Raw genomic sequence first — 13,692 nt, 5'->3', positions numbered from 1 at the left:
ATCTTCTATAAATATGTGAAGAGAAAAAGATTAGCAAAGAAGACTACAGTCAGAAATGGGGGAAATTATAATGGGGAACAAAGAAATGACAGAAGAATTGAACACATATTTTGGTTCTGTCTTCACAAAAGAGGACACAAATAATTTCCCAGAAATGTTAGGGAACCAAGGGTCTAGTGAGGTGGAGGAATTGAAGAAAATCAGTATTAGTAAAAGAAAATGCTGCTAGAGAAATGAATGAAGTTAAAGGCTGAAAAATCCCCAGGGCCTGAACAAAATTACAGAAAGGTGCAAAAGTTCTAGAATACTTGTGATGGGGAATTTTAATCACCCAAATATAGACTGAGGTAGTAGTAGTGTAAAGGGCAGAGAGGGGCAAGAGATCCTGGAGTGTGTTAAGGAAAATTTTCTTCAGCAGTATGTTTCCAGTCCAATGAGGAAAGAGGTACTGCTAGACCTGGTTCTTCAAAATGAGGTGGGCCAAGTAGATCAAGTGTCAGTAGGAGAACATTTAGGTGGCAGTGATCATCAAATCATATGTTTTAGGCTGATGATGCAAAAGGGCAAAGAACAATCCAGAGTAAGAAAAATTACCTGGGGGAAAGCTGACTTCAATGGTGTAAGAAAGGATCTGGGTAGAATAAATTGGAGTCAAAAGTTGGCAGGAAAAACGATAGCTGATCAATGGGCTACCTTTAAAGAAGAGGTGATTCGGGCACAGTCAAGGTATATTCCTTCAAAAGGGAAAGGTGGGGCAAACAAATCCAGAGCTCCCTGGATGACAAAGGAGATAGAAATTAAGATGAAGAAGAAAAAGTATGCTTATAACAGGTGCCTGGTAGAAAATACAATTGAGAACCAAGCAGAATATAAAAGGTTTAGACAAGAGGTGAAGAAGCAAATAAGAGATGCGAAAAGGGAAGATGAAAAGAGACTGGCAGCTAACATAAAACGGAATTACAAAGTCTTCTATAGACATATAAATAGTAAAATAGTCATAATACGAATAGGGTCTCTGGGACCAAAAGGGGATTTACACATGGAGGTGGAGGGCATAGTACTAAATAAATATTTTGCATCTATCTTTATGAAGGAAGAAGATGCTACCCAGGCCATGGTAAAAGATGAGATAATCCAGACACTAGATGGGTTTGAAATTGAAAAGGAGGAGGTATTAGATAGATTATCTGTACTTAAAGTTGATAAGGCACCAGGACTGGATGAGATGCATCCAAGGATACTGAAGGAAATGAGAGAGGAAATTGCAAAAGAACTGGCCATAATTTTTCAGTCTTCCTTAGCCGAGTGGGTGGTCCCAGAAGTCTAGAGAATTGCAAACATTACATCCTTATTCAAAAAAAGTGTAAGGATAAGGCCAGCAACTACAGGCCAGTCAGTTTAGCAGTGCTGCATCAAAAAAACTTGGTGCAGGAGTTAATCTGCAACAGGAAGTTCATCTATAGAAGCAACACATTCTTTTAACAGCTTCCCACACAGGTATGCAATCATCTCTCTAATCGCATGCCACTGTGGGTGTGTTTGTATCAGCTGCTTATAATAACAAAGTAAACACTCCCAAAATGCACAGGGCAGCTGGTGGTGGGTGTGTCAAATTTCAAGTCCAACAGTTTACCTTATCGAATAATTAACTTTTTCTTGAGGCTCTTCCATATCTTAGAGGTGGGCTGACAGGTAGTTCTACAGCTGTCATGTGCTTGAATGGATCAAGTGAAGGGACCTATGAGAGATTACACCACATCGATTTATACTTCAGATTTCCTCAGGTAAGTGAAATTTAAGGATTAAGGATGCATGTTTATCATAATTCCTTTGACCCTTTCCTTGTTAAATTAGTCCATGAATAAGAAGGTCAGAACTCAGAGACTAAGCAACTCAGTTGCGTAGTTTCAAGATTACTTCTGCAAGTTCAAGCGTTTGCATTAACCCTGAAACTTACCTGACTGCTAGGACTTTAACACAACCTCATATATCTGCAGTCATGGCACAAGACTGAAAGCCACTGACTCACATACATTTTACAACCGTCGCTGTGCAAACTGATATGGCACCATGTTAGTTTATAATAACAAGATGAGAGCCCAAAGTGCAATGTTATAATAATTCTTATTTTGGTGTACTAATTTGCTGTATCTCAAGAGTCAGCACCAAGATTAGGTACCTGCTGTGCTGTTTCTCAATATAGTTCATTAATCTGCCATGTTAACCTCGTCATTCTAAGGCTCATGATAAAGCATAACACGTTACAACTTGTGAATGAAATAGCATTCCTGTGATTTAATCTGCTGGTTTAGTTTAAAAATACTTTCCAGCTAACTTATGTTGTAGCTTATCTGTTTGGGCCCAGTCTGAAATGTGAAAAGTTAATAAATAGTAGAATGAAACAGGGTACTTAACACAGTACCTCCAATATAATCAAATCTTTCATCTTTTGGATGAGGCATTAAACCAGGGCACCAAATTTAGGTTCCATGATACAATGGCACTATTCTGAAGAAAAGCAGGGGGATTCTGTCAATGTCCTGGCCACTATTTATTCCTTGAGCAACATTAAGAAAAAAGATCATATGGGAATATGATTACCCGTTTGTGGGATCAAGTTTTGCACAATACTTTTTCTTTCATCCTCTCTTTCTTAGTAATCAAGATAGATTAGAAAACCAAGTTCACAAGCTGACCACAGCTGAAATCCTTTACAGCGCTAAACAACCAGCATATCCACTTGTGTGAGCCTTTGTTCATCTCTCCATCTCTGGGCCTTTGTTGATTTTTATCTATACTCTCTTCCTGTGTCTAATCCTTTGGGATCTGTTCTTGAACTGGTTGTGTGGCCTCTGAAATGTGTATATTACTCAGGGATTCATTTCTTCTGAATAAAATTCAGCACGTGATGACAAGAGAATTTAAGCAAGTTCGAAGAAGGTGTCGCTCAGTCAGATTTTAAATATCTTCAAGCAGCGAGTAGTGTTAGGAATTTATGGAAGAAAACCTCAACAGTCATAGGAATTTAGGAAAGCACAGGATTGGACCAGAACATCTCAGTCCCAGAATTCGAGAAACAGATTACTGAATTGATCACCTTTACCTCCTATTTTAAAATATGAAATAATTATTTAAAATTACTTGTTAGATAGGCACACCCTTTGAAAGTGAAATCAGAAACTAAACAAGGACTGAGAGTTGTCAGAATATTAATGGGGTGAACTCATGTTGCAGAAATCTAGTACAGTGTTCCTCACATCTTCAGGGATTCAAACTGTCAAAGAGTCAATGGGGGTGAAAATAGTCTCCAGCAGTAGTGTTTAACACCTCACAGCAGCCCGCTTTACGCTGTGCATGATTTTCTTGTCCATTAACTTCAGAATTGTGCCAAATTTCTGCCCAAAGAAATTAGAAGTTTGGGCCCCATGTCCCTCCAACTCAAGAGCTGTTAATTAAGCAGATCTTTGGATAAGGTTCCCACTTGGACAGGATGGTTAGATTGAATGCAGTGATGAAACCAGTTTGTCTGTCCCTTGTCAGGCTGTTATTGCAGGAAGTGAACACTTCTCCAGTCAACTACTGGGGACAAAAGGAAGAAGGCAGTGCACTGAGCAGGCAATAGCATGTTTAACAACCCTTTGTCCCACAGAAGCAGCTTGTCTTCAGCTCTCAAATACAGGCAGCAGTACCCACTGTATGCTGGGGCCAGTGGGAATCCAATAAATAACCCACCATAAGCATTCCATCCATTCTGTGTGGGGAGTGCCAGGTGGGGATCCTGTCACCTTCCTGCCTCTGGCCCAATTAGGTCCATGGTGGAAAGGCTCATGGACTGACTTCCCACCCCGCTGCCAATTGAGGCCCTTAAGTGTGCAATTAATGCCGACTTAAGGGCCTCATCCTGTCACCGCTGGTATTCAACCAGTGGCTGGCCAAGCAGGAGGGCCATCCACGAGCCTGGCATGTTAGTTTGTGGGCTCCTGGTGAAGTTGGCTGGGGGTGGGGGGACGTGGGTGGGTGGCGGGAGAGGGCCCTTGTTGCAGGTACTCAGTGCTTGATCGAGAGATCTGGCATTCGGAAGGCCAGACCCACTGAGAGCCATTGCCCTGCCCTTGCCTCTAGTTCCTTCCCCCCCCCCCAGCTCCCGCAAACCCTAGCCCATGGCCCTCATTCTGCCCCCACCTGTGGTCTGGGTTCCTTGCCGATCCTGGGCCTCTGATGGGTGCCTTGCTGGCAGCTACCACCACTCTCCTGGTGGCTGCCTACCACGAAGAGCTGCATGCCAGCCTCTGATTGGCCAGAAGCTCTCAGGTTGGGATGTCTGCCCCCGGGCTCCTTGATCCTGAGGAAGGCCTGCCACTGGCTATTTAAGAGCCCTACTGGCACTTAATATGGCGGCTCTTTACCAAAGGAGGCAACACAGGGCTCTCGCCAGCTCAGTCAGCTGTCAAGACCCTGTTGCCTGGATTAAATTCTGCCCTGTGTGTCTCAGTCTGTGAAAAGGTTGGATAGAATAGTTTGTAAAAAGCCAGGAGATATTAACATACATGGAGGAAAACCTCAATTGGAAAGTAATCTTTGGGTCTAAAAATAATTCCACTAAACAGGTTCCTAGTAAAGGTGCAGTTTCCAAAACTGCCAGAGATTATTAACTTTCTTCTTGGGACAATTCAGCTTCCACTTCACTTTAACCCTGGGACAATTCTACTTTAAAAATGGGACAATTCAACTGTAACCCTGTGTTACCAACCCCGTAGATACCGATAATTTTTAAAATGATATTTGAATTTCCAGTGACTAATTGGAAGGATTACATGACAATACTTCACATTTTAAGACAAACTCAAAACAACATTGACTAAACACTGTTTTAGGAGGCAACTTAAACTCTAGATGACAGAAAATCTTCCTTCTTTTAACTTTTATAACATCCAAAAAATCCCCGCCACAGCTGTACCTTAACTGAGCACTTCATTCTCCAGCAACCAGTCCGAAGCTATTCATAGCTCTCAATGGCTTGTTTCCTTTTCCTCCTCCAGCTGGATAACTTCTAATCCCCAAACTGACTTTCACGGTGAGGATTATCCTGGAGATCCCTTTTTCTAGCCAAAGCTAGGCGACTCTTCCAGCCTCATTCAAATCATCACAAACTTGGTCCCTTCACTCTGAACGTGAACTCCCACCTGCATTCTGCATGTTGAACAATAGACACTGGCTGCCTCTATTTCTCTGCTTTCTCTCTCCCTTTGTTTCTCTCTTTCTCAGATTCTTGGAGATTTATAGTGCCTGTGAGGCTCAAGACTATCATAGGAATGCCTGAAATCAAATCCTACAATGGCTTCCATGAACTATCCCCTCCTAAAGCCCACCCCTGTGGCAATGTGAATTACATGGGCCTTGTATCCAGGTGGAAATGCTAATTAGCTATTGTTTAGATCCCCAACTCCATTCTATCTTGAAATTAAATAGACAGTTAAAAATATAACCATTTATAAAGCCTAAGATTCCAGAAACCTCCCTGTGAAGCTTAGAGACAAAAAGTATATCCAGCATCACCACGGATGCCCTTACAATTGCACGTAGCTGTGAAAATCTTGCACCTTCCTCCCAGTACATCAATCTGGGTCTCACAGCCCCCATAGCAACATAGCCCAGGTTAATTGTTGTTGAACAGGATTTGGACACATGGCCCCATTCACTGACAGTCCCAAAACATAACAATCTTACAAACTTCATATTTACAGCACGTGGGATAATTCTGTTTTAATTCTGGCTACTGCAGCTTTTACCTAGGATAATTCACCTTTAACCCTGGGACAATTCAATTTAACCTGGGGATAGTTCAACTTTCACTATTTCCAAGTGTCAGTTGTAAATTTAATACAGGTGCAGTGTAATTTGCATTGTTATTTAGCCATAACGCAAAATATTGGATCCCGGGAGTTTAGCCTTGCTCTGTGCCATGCTTCACAATGAGTCAGGGCTGGAGAAAGGATAGCTTCCACACACCACTGGATCAGGAGATAGATGTCTGAAAGAGGGATCTGAGATACATGCAGGGGGCTTTGGATTTTAAAAGGGCACTGAGTGGTGCGCATTTAATTTATTGGAGTAGTCTGTTAATTTCCCTAGTACTTTCCCAACCTCCTTATGATATTGAAGAAAATATATACATTCTTCCTTGTTCAGACTTAGCAGAAGTATTCTGCTTTTTGATCAAATTTCCATTGAAGGCTCCAGTTTATGCAGTCAATAGCACTATTGAAATACGAGACCTGTTTTGAATGTTGTGTCTTTTTGAAGTTACTAGGCAGGTTCATTTACAAAGGAATGAGCCCTTATCAAAGCACTTACTTAACCCAGCGTTCCCCTTTGTTAATACATGAGTTGGCATAACAACAAGGAGTAACTAGAATGAACTTTGATAAGAACAGCTGTCCCAACACTGCCAGCAATGCCAAGAGACCTGGGGAGGTTCGTCTGATTGGTCAAATTGGTGATGAATACTCAAAAGTTTATGTTGCATTGATAGTAGGTTAGCAGCGGCAAGGTTGGTATTTTCATGAAAAACCTACTGGAATTAATCCTTTAGTTGTAGCAGAAAAGTTAATTCCTCCAAACCCAGGTAACCAAATATATTAAAAACAGAAAATGCTGGAAATATTCGACAAGTTAGGCAGCATCTGTGGAGAGAAACAGTGTTAATGTTTCAGGTCGATAATCCTTCATCCTTTCTGACTGAAATATAGGGCTGAATTTAATGCAATCTGTTGGCACGGGAAACCTGGCAGCCAGACCCAGTCTCCCAGCAGTGGAAAAGCCTTCCACTATTAATGGAGGTGGGAACAGGCCCATGGTAGAAACTCGCCCAGTTACAGCTCTCTCCACTCTCTCCTGCTCTCTCTCTCCAAACTCTCCCTCTCTCTCAAATCTATCCAGTCTCCCTCCCTCCCTATTTCCGTCTCTCCAGCCTCTTAATCTCCACTTTCTCATTAGGCACTTAAAACAGCTGGGTCTTCCCCACAGAAGCAACAGAGGTTTCCCACCGGTTCTCCAACCAGTGGGCTGAACACACATCAATTTCATTAAAGTCCAGCCATTAACTCTGGCCTGAATTTTTCCCTTGTCAGGCGGGCCCGAGAGCAGTTGGGAAACAGGCCCCTGACCACGATTGGCCCCTGGCCGCGATTTCATGCTGGATGGCCAATTAACAGCCAGTCAGCTTGAAACGTGCACTGAAAAGCTCAGTGCTGCCAGGGTGAGGGCAGGAAGAGGGTGGGCAACAATGTCACCACGGGCGCAGGTGAGTGCTGCGAGAGAGCTCCCTGAAGACAGACAGCTGCCTCAGGGAGCTGCAGACCTTCAAATAATAAAATAAAGCAGAAAAAAGCAGAAAAAAATGTCCATGCAGCATAATCAAGAACCTGAAAGCATACATCATAAAAATGCTGTCCCCATATATTTATTTTTATTTTATTTCCGAACGGAAGTTTCATCCCGCCCTTGGACGGGGTTTCATGAAAAATGTAAAGGCCGTACGACTGATTCGCCTGTCTGCCAAACAAAAGGGCCATGAAGATCGTGTTCAATTGTGCCATTAATGGGCTTAATTTCCCGCTTAATTGTCGGCCGTTGTGCTTTCAACTGCCGTGCACGCCCCCAAAGCGAAATATCATGCAAGTGCGCGATAACGTCAGGATGCTCGTACCCATACATATTAATTTGGAAGCACTACTTCTGATACATGAATATGAGTTAAAGACTGCCCTAGCTGTCAAAGCCATGTTCTTAATCTTCCTTGGCTGGGCCTTTGATCACCTAAAAATCCTATGAAGCTGCATCTCAGTTAATTAAAAACACATGTTTTCTAAGGTCATGAGGCAGAAAAAAGGAAAATTGAAACAATTAAAACTTTGTCTTAGGAAAATGAGAGTTGTTTGAGTTGGAATCGATTGAATTCGATGGAAAAAAAGTGAAATATATTTTAAGTTTTAAACTGGAGAGAGGGAAAATGGGAAAGAAAATAGAATGAGGGAAAATAGGGTGACGGTGTAGATCAAAGTATTTGTGTCAGATTTTTATCATGGAGGTGGGAATCAGGAGTCAGGAATTTTCCCAACATGACAATTTTGCCTCCCGTCACAGCAGTGCCAGCCAGCAGGATTTTCACCTGGGGGTAGTGGGGACAGAGTATAAATGAACCTTTCATGCATCAACAAAGAGGCAGAAATGGAGGCATGGGAGACAGGCCAATCCCGACATGGGCCCGATAAAATGTCCGCCTCCACTGCCACTTTTGTGCGGTAAGAGTTTAATGGTAAAGTGTCAAGTAGCCTTGAAAGTGCTGACTGAACTTCGTACTGTGAGTAGTAGCTGTTATTGTTGATGTCATTGCTGGCCAATGGCCTGATGTACCTGTATGAATTAGCCCAGCATGAAGGAGCCCTCAGTAAACTCCCAACCCCTCCAGCTCTGCTGCCTCAGATACCCAGCTCTGTTGCTGTACTGCTCTGCAAATGGTTGCAATCTGTCATGTGCAGCTGCAGCAAGTCCCAGCAGAGTATCGCAATTGAGCCCAGCTGCCCAGCTCCCCACAGCCAACCCTCAGCTCTACACAGTACACCTGTCCCTACAACATCAACAGAGGAGAGCAACAACTGAGCACTCCCCTGGATACTCCTAGCCTTACAATATCCCAATGCAAATGTGCCCCTCAAAGAGCTCTGCACCGCACCCTCTGGCCCAAGAATGTTGCCGCACAGTATCAATGCATTCATGTCAGCATTCGTACAGTAAGGGTGAGGCCAACGAACATACACACGGTGAACGCGTTACTGGTATTCATGCCGCAACTAACCAGCTTCTTGCTATCATGCAATCATGTCAAGCTAATAATGCAGCTCATGCAAGGCAAATATACATGCTGAAGTATCTATTCCAATGCCAGAATGCTCCAATCGAGCACACAGGAGACCAGGGGCTCGTCAGCTCCAAGATTCTCCAACCGGGACCTCAGTCTACTCGTGCAGGCAGTCAACAACAGAAGGGACATCCTGTACCCAATGGGCCACAAGCTGTCCACAACCCACACCAAGAGGGCGTGGGTACAAATCGCAGGGATGGTGAGTGCTTCGGGGGAGCACTGCCAAACATGGGTGCAGTGCTGGAGAAGTTTTCATGGAAGTGTAAGTGAGGCCTTCAGCTATTCAGTGTTTTCCCTGGGCTTGATCATGCACAGCCTCTGGGGGTACAGGATGAATGCTGCTCCTTAACCTTAGAGAGTGTGTGCCAGCACACTCAAGCAGTACCCAGTGCTTATGGTTCAGCTGCCAAAGAATAAATGCTGTCTCAAGCTGTGTGGTGGTGCTGCCTTTCTCCATGCAGCACTCCACTGCTTTATCTCCTTTATCTCTTGCAGGAAGAATGGGCGCACTGGCACGGACCGGGGGTGGGACAATGCTGCTGAGGGCAATATGAGCTGTGGAGGAAAGGGCTATGAACATTGCAAGGTCCCCTCACAAGAGTGTGTTGGTGATGGCAAATCCTGCATTCCAGATGCCGATGGCCATAGAATAGTCTTATGCAAGCATGGTATGGTGGTGGGTGGTGGGTGTTTTGTTGGTGTTTGGGGGAATGGTCTTGGTGGGGAGGGATATTGGGTGGGTGGCACTGTACATGTGCTGAAATCCTAATCTGACAGCATGCCAAGCACATGGTGCTGTGGACTGCCTGTCATTGAGGAATTTTCAGGGTCTCCATCCCTATCTCTCATGAGCTTCTCTTGTGCGTTACACAGGTCTCAGCATGGTACACCCATTCCTACGAGCAGAGGAATCCCTTGGATATTAGGAGGAAGGGATGTCTGAGGATGCAGCATCACATCTGACTAATACACCAGGCACCAATGAAGATACTCGGTGCAACTCGGTGGGTCCATGTGCAGCAGTAGAGTCAGTGGCACCGGGTGAGAAGCACAGCACACAGGTGTGCAGGATGAGGTGTCAGAGGCAGCAGCATCTGTGGATGGAGCCCTCGGAGAAGGAGGACAGTCACAGTGATGCTCTGCAGGGCAGAGGGGAAGGGCCTCAGGAGTCACAGTTTGGGGCTCAGCATTTGAAGCGGCAACAGATGTGTGGCCATCTGTTGGAGTTCTCTGAGGCTTTGTAAGCTCATAACACTGAGAATGGAGGAGTCCATGGAGCGGGTGATCTCGGGGCTTCGAGCCCATGAGAGACTGGCCACATGGGGCAGCACCTGGAGCGTATGCAAGAACAGCCTGATATCCTGCACAGGGCGCACAAATCTCTCCGTTGTATGCACCAGTCAACTCAGACCCTAAGTGCTGATGTCCATGGAGTTCATGAGGAGCTGTGTACAGCTCCTAAACAGAACACTCGCCCGGATTACCCCAACAGTGGTTGGAGGGGGTGCGGGCTGTGCCCAGCAACAGACTCCTTCAAGCCAGCGCAAAACCTGACCAAGGCCTGAGGATATTCAAGAGGAGGATGTGAGTTCCATGCAGCGTGTGGGACCTTCATCATCCTCGGCTTCCCCAGCCCATCTGACAGAGGAAGTATCTGTGGTGCAGGTGCCAGTGACAATGGCTGCCCTTGCAGAGATGTAGGCAATGCAGTCACAGGAAAGGCCCCAGTGGGTCCCTGAATGACAAGGCCAATCACTACGGTCTTCACAGCTTCTGAGCTGAGGATGGCCTGCCTCCACCTCCTCTGAGGCCACAAGGCAGGCACATCAAAGTGGTGTCTGAGTTCGCAAGACACCACATCGCATTGATCACTAAGTTTTTTTTAAATTCATTCAGGTGATGTGTGCCTCTCTGGCTAGGCCAGGATTTATTGCCCATCCGTAGTTGCCCTTGAGAAGGTGATGGTGGTGAACTCCATTCTTAAACTGCTGCAGTCCTTGTGGTGTAGATATACCCACAGTGCTGTTAGGAAGGGAGTTCCAGGATTTTGACCCAACGACAGTGAAGGAATGGCACTATATCCCCAAGTCAGCATGGTGAGCTACTTGGAGAGGAACTTCCAGGTGGTGGTGTTCCAATCTATCTACTGCCCTTGTCCTTCTAGATGGTAGTGGTCATGGTGGAAGGTGCTTTCGAAGGAGCCTTGGTGAATTCATGCAGTGCATCTTGTAGATGGTACACACTGCTGCCACTGCATGTCAGTGGTGGAGGGAGTGAATGTTTGTGGATGTGATGCCAACCAAGCAGGCTGCTTTGTGCTGGATGGTGTCAAGCTTCTTGAGTGTTGTGGGTGCACCCATCCAGGCAAGTGGGGAGTATTCCATGGCACTACTGGCTTGTGCCTTGTAGATGGAGGACAGGATGTGGGGAGTCAGGGGGTTACTTATCGCAGGATTCCTAGCCTCTGACCTGCTCTTGAAGCCATAGTATTTATATGGCTAGTTCAGTTCAGTTTCTGGTCAATGCTAACCCCAAGGATGTTGATAGTGGGGGATTCAGTGATGGTAATGTCATTGAACATCAAGGGATTCTCTCTTGTTGGAGATGATCATTGCCTGGCACTTGTGTGGTGCAAATGTTAATTTCCACTTGTCAGCCCAAGCCTGGATATTGTCCAGGTCTTGCTGCATTTGGATATGGACTGCTTCAGTATCTAAGGAGTCGCAAATGGTGCTGAACATTATGCAATCATCAGCGAATATCCCCACTTCTGATCTTATGATGGAAGGAAGGTCATTGATGAAGCAGTTGAAGATAGTTGGGCCAAGGACACTACCCTGAGGAACTCCTGCAATGATGTACTGCAGCTGAATGACTGACCTCCAACAACCACAACCATCTTCCTTTGTGCTCGGAATGACTCCAACCCGTAGAAAGTTTTCCCCTTGACTCCCATTGACACCAGTTCTGCTAGGGCTCCTTGAAGCCACACTCGGTCAAGGGCAGTCACTCTCACCTCATTCGGGTGTTCGGCTCTTTTGTCCATGTTTGAACCAAGGCTGTAATGAGGTCAGGAGCTGAGTGGCCCTGGTGGAATCCAAATTGGACATCATTGAGCAGGTTATTGCTAAGCAAGTGCCGCTTGATAGCACTGTTGATGACCCCTTCCATTACTTTACTGATGATGGAGAGTAGACTGATAGGGCGGTAATTGGCCAAGTTGGATTTGTCCTGCTTTTTTGTGTACAGGACATACCTGGGCAATTTTCCACATAGCCAGGTTGATGCCAATGTTGTAGCTGTACTGGAACAGCTTGGCTAAGGGTGCGGCATGTTCTGGAGCACAAGTTTCAGTACTATTGCCAGAATATTGTCAGGTCCCATAGACTTTGCACTATCCAGTGCCTTCAGCCATTTCTTGGTATTATGTGAAGTGAATTGAATTGGCTGAAGACTGGGACCAGTAATGCTGGGGACCTCCTGAGAAGGTTGAGATGGATTATCCACTCGGCACTTCTGGCTGAAGATTGTAGCAAATGCTTCAGCCTTATCTTTTGCACTGATGTGCTGGGCTCCCCCATCATTGAGGATGGGGATATATGTGGAGCCTCCTCCTCCAATGAGTTGTTTAATTGTCCACCAGCATTCACAATGTGGCAGAACTGCAGAGCTTAGATTGATCTATTGGTTTTGGGATTGCTTAGCTCAGTCTATCACTTGATTCTTATGTTGCTTGACACGCAAGTAGTCCTGTATGGGTCGTTGTGGCTTGTAATCTATGTGGTTTGTAAATACTTTGTCTCACCCACAATGTAATTAAAGTAACGGGTTTGTTTCTATTTTTAGTGTGCACTTTACATCTCAATGTCAAACACTTTTTACAATATACATAGATATCATCAGGTTCTCACCAGTGCCCATGGCGGCTGCAGTCAGTAATTCATGTCCATGTGATGGTAGGATTGTGAAGAATGTTGAATTGGTCGACCTCCATGTGAAGGCTCAAGCTTGGTGCACTGCCAGGCATATGTTCTGTGTTCAACTACTTAGGTTCCCTCAGCTGACCTGTTGCTGGATTAGTACATCCCTCTCAACAATAGCATGTGAATGGATCCCTTTCTAGGTTCCTGGGTTCCTGCAATGCACCCTGCACACTCATTTCCTTACTCACAGCCTTCCTTAATTCCAATAGAATTTCTGCAAGCATGGCTTAATGTCCTGATGCAACTTGATGGCAGACGTTTGCCCAGCCTCTGAGTTGCCACAGAGCTCATCGCAGCCTCTTGCCAACTCCCTTGTGTGCTTCCAGAACCTTCCCTGATGTTTTTCTGCTCACTTTAATGCAAAGCTATGCTTACTTGCAAACTTTCCAAAACGTTTTTACCTAACTGAATGGCCTCCCATGCTGTTCACAACTGAGCTGTGCTGCTGTGGTGCTGCCTTGGTCCCTCAGCGGGCGAAACTAGGGGATCAATCATGGGAAACGAGGAAGTGGCAGAGACTTTAAACAAACATTTTGTATCTGTCTTCACAGTTGAAGACACAGGAAGTATCCTGAGAATAGTAGGAAATCAAGAGGCAAAAGTGAGGAGGAGTATTTAAAACGATCACTAGAGGAAAAGTATTGAGAAAACTAATGGGACTAAAGGCTGACAAGTCCCCTGGACCTGTTGGCCTGCATCCTAGTGACTGCAGAGATAGTGGATTTATTGGTTGTAATCTTCCAAAATTCCCTAGATTTTGGAAAGGTTCCAGCCTATTTTTTTTTT

General features: G+C 45.0%; 1 protein-coding gene across 1 annotated transcript in view; it reads left to right on the top strand.

Moving 5' to 3' along the window:
• The first annotated feature begins 1,581 nt into the window (after nucleotides 1-1,581).
• rassf6 (Ras association domain family member 6) overlaps nucleotides 1,582-13,692 on the top strand; it is a 71,805-nt gene continuing 59,694 nt past the window's right edge. The window contains exon 1 of the mRNA XM_041185447.1: nucleotides 1,582-1,784. The gene's annotated coding sequence lies outside the window, so the exon portion shown is untranslated. The remainder of the gene's footprint in view (nucleotides 1,785-13,692) is intronic.

This window comes from Carcharodon carcharias, chromosome 4 (assembly GCF_017639515.1).
Source record: "Carcharodon carcharias isolate sCarCar2 chromosome 4, sCarCar2.pri, whole genome shotgun sequence".
NCBI lineage: Eukaryota > Metazoa > Chordata > Chondrichthyes > Lamniformes > Lamnidae > Carcharodon > Carcharodon carcharias.
Note: the sequence above shows the minus strand (reverse complement) of the source record. Positions and strands in the feature narration are given on the sequence as shown.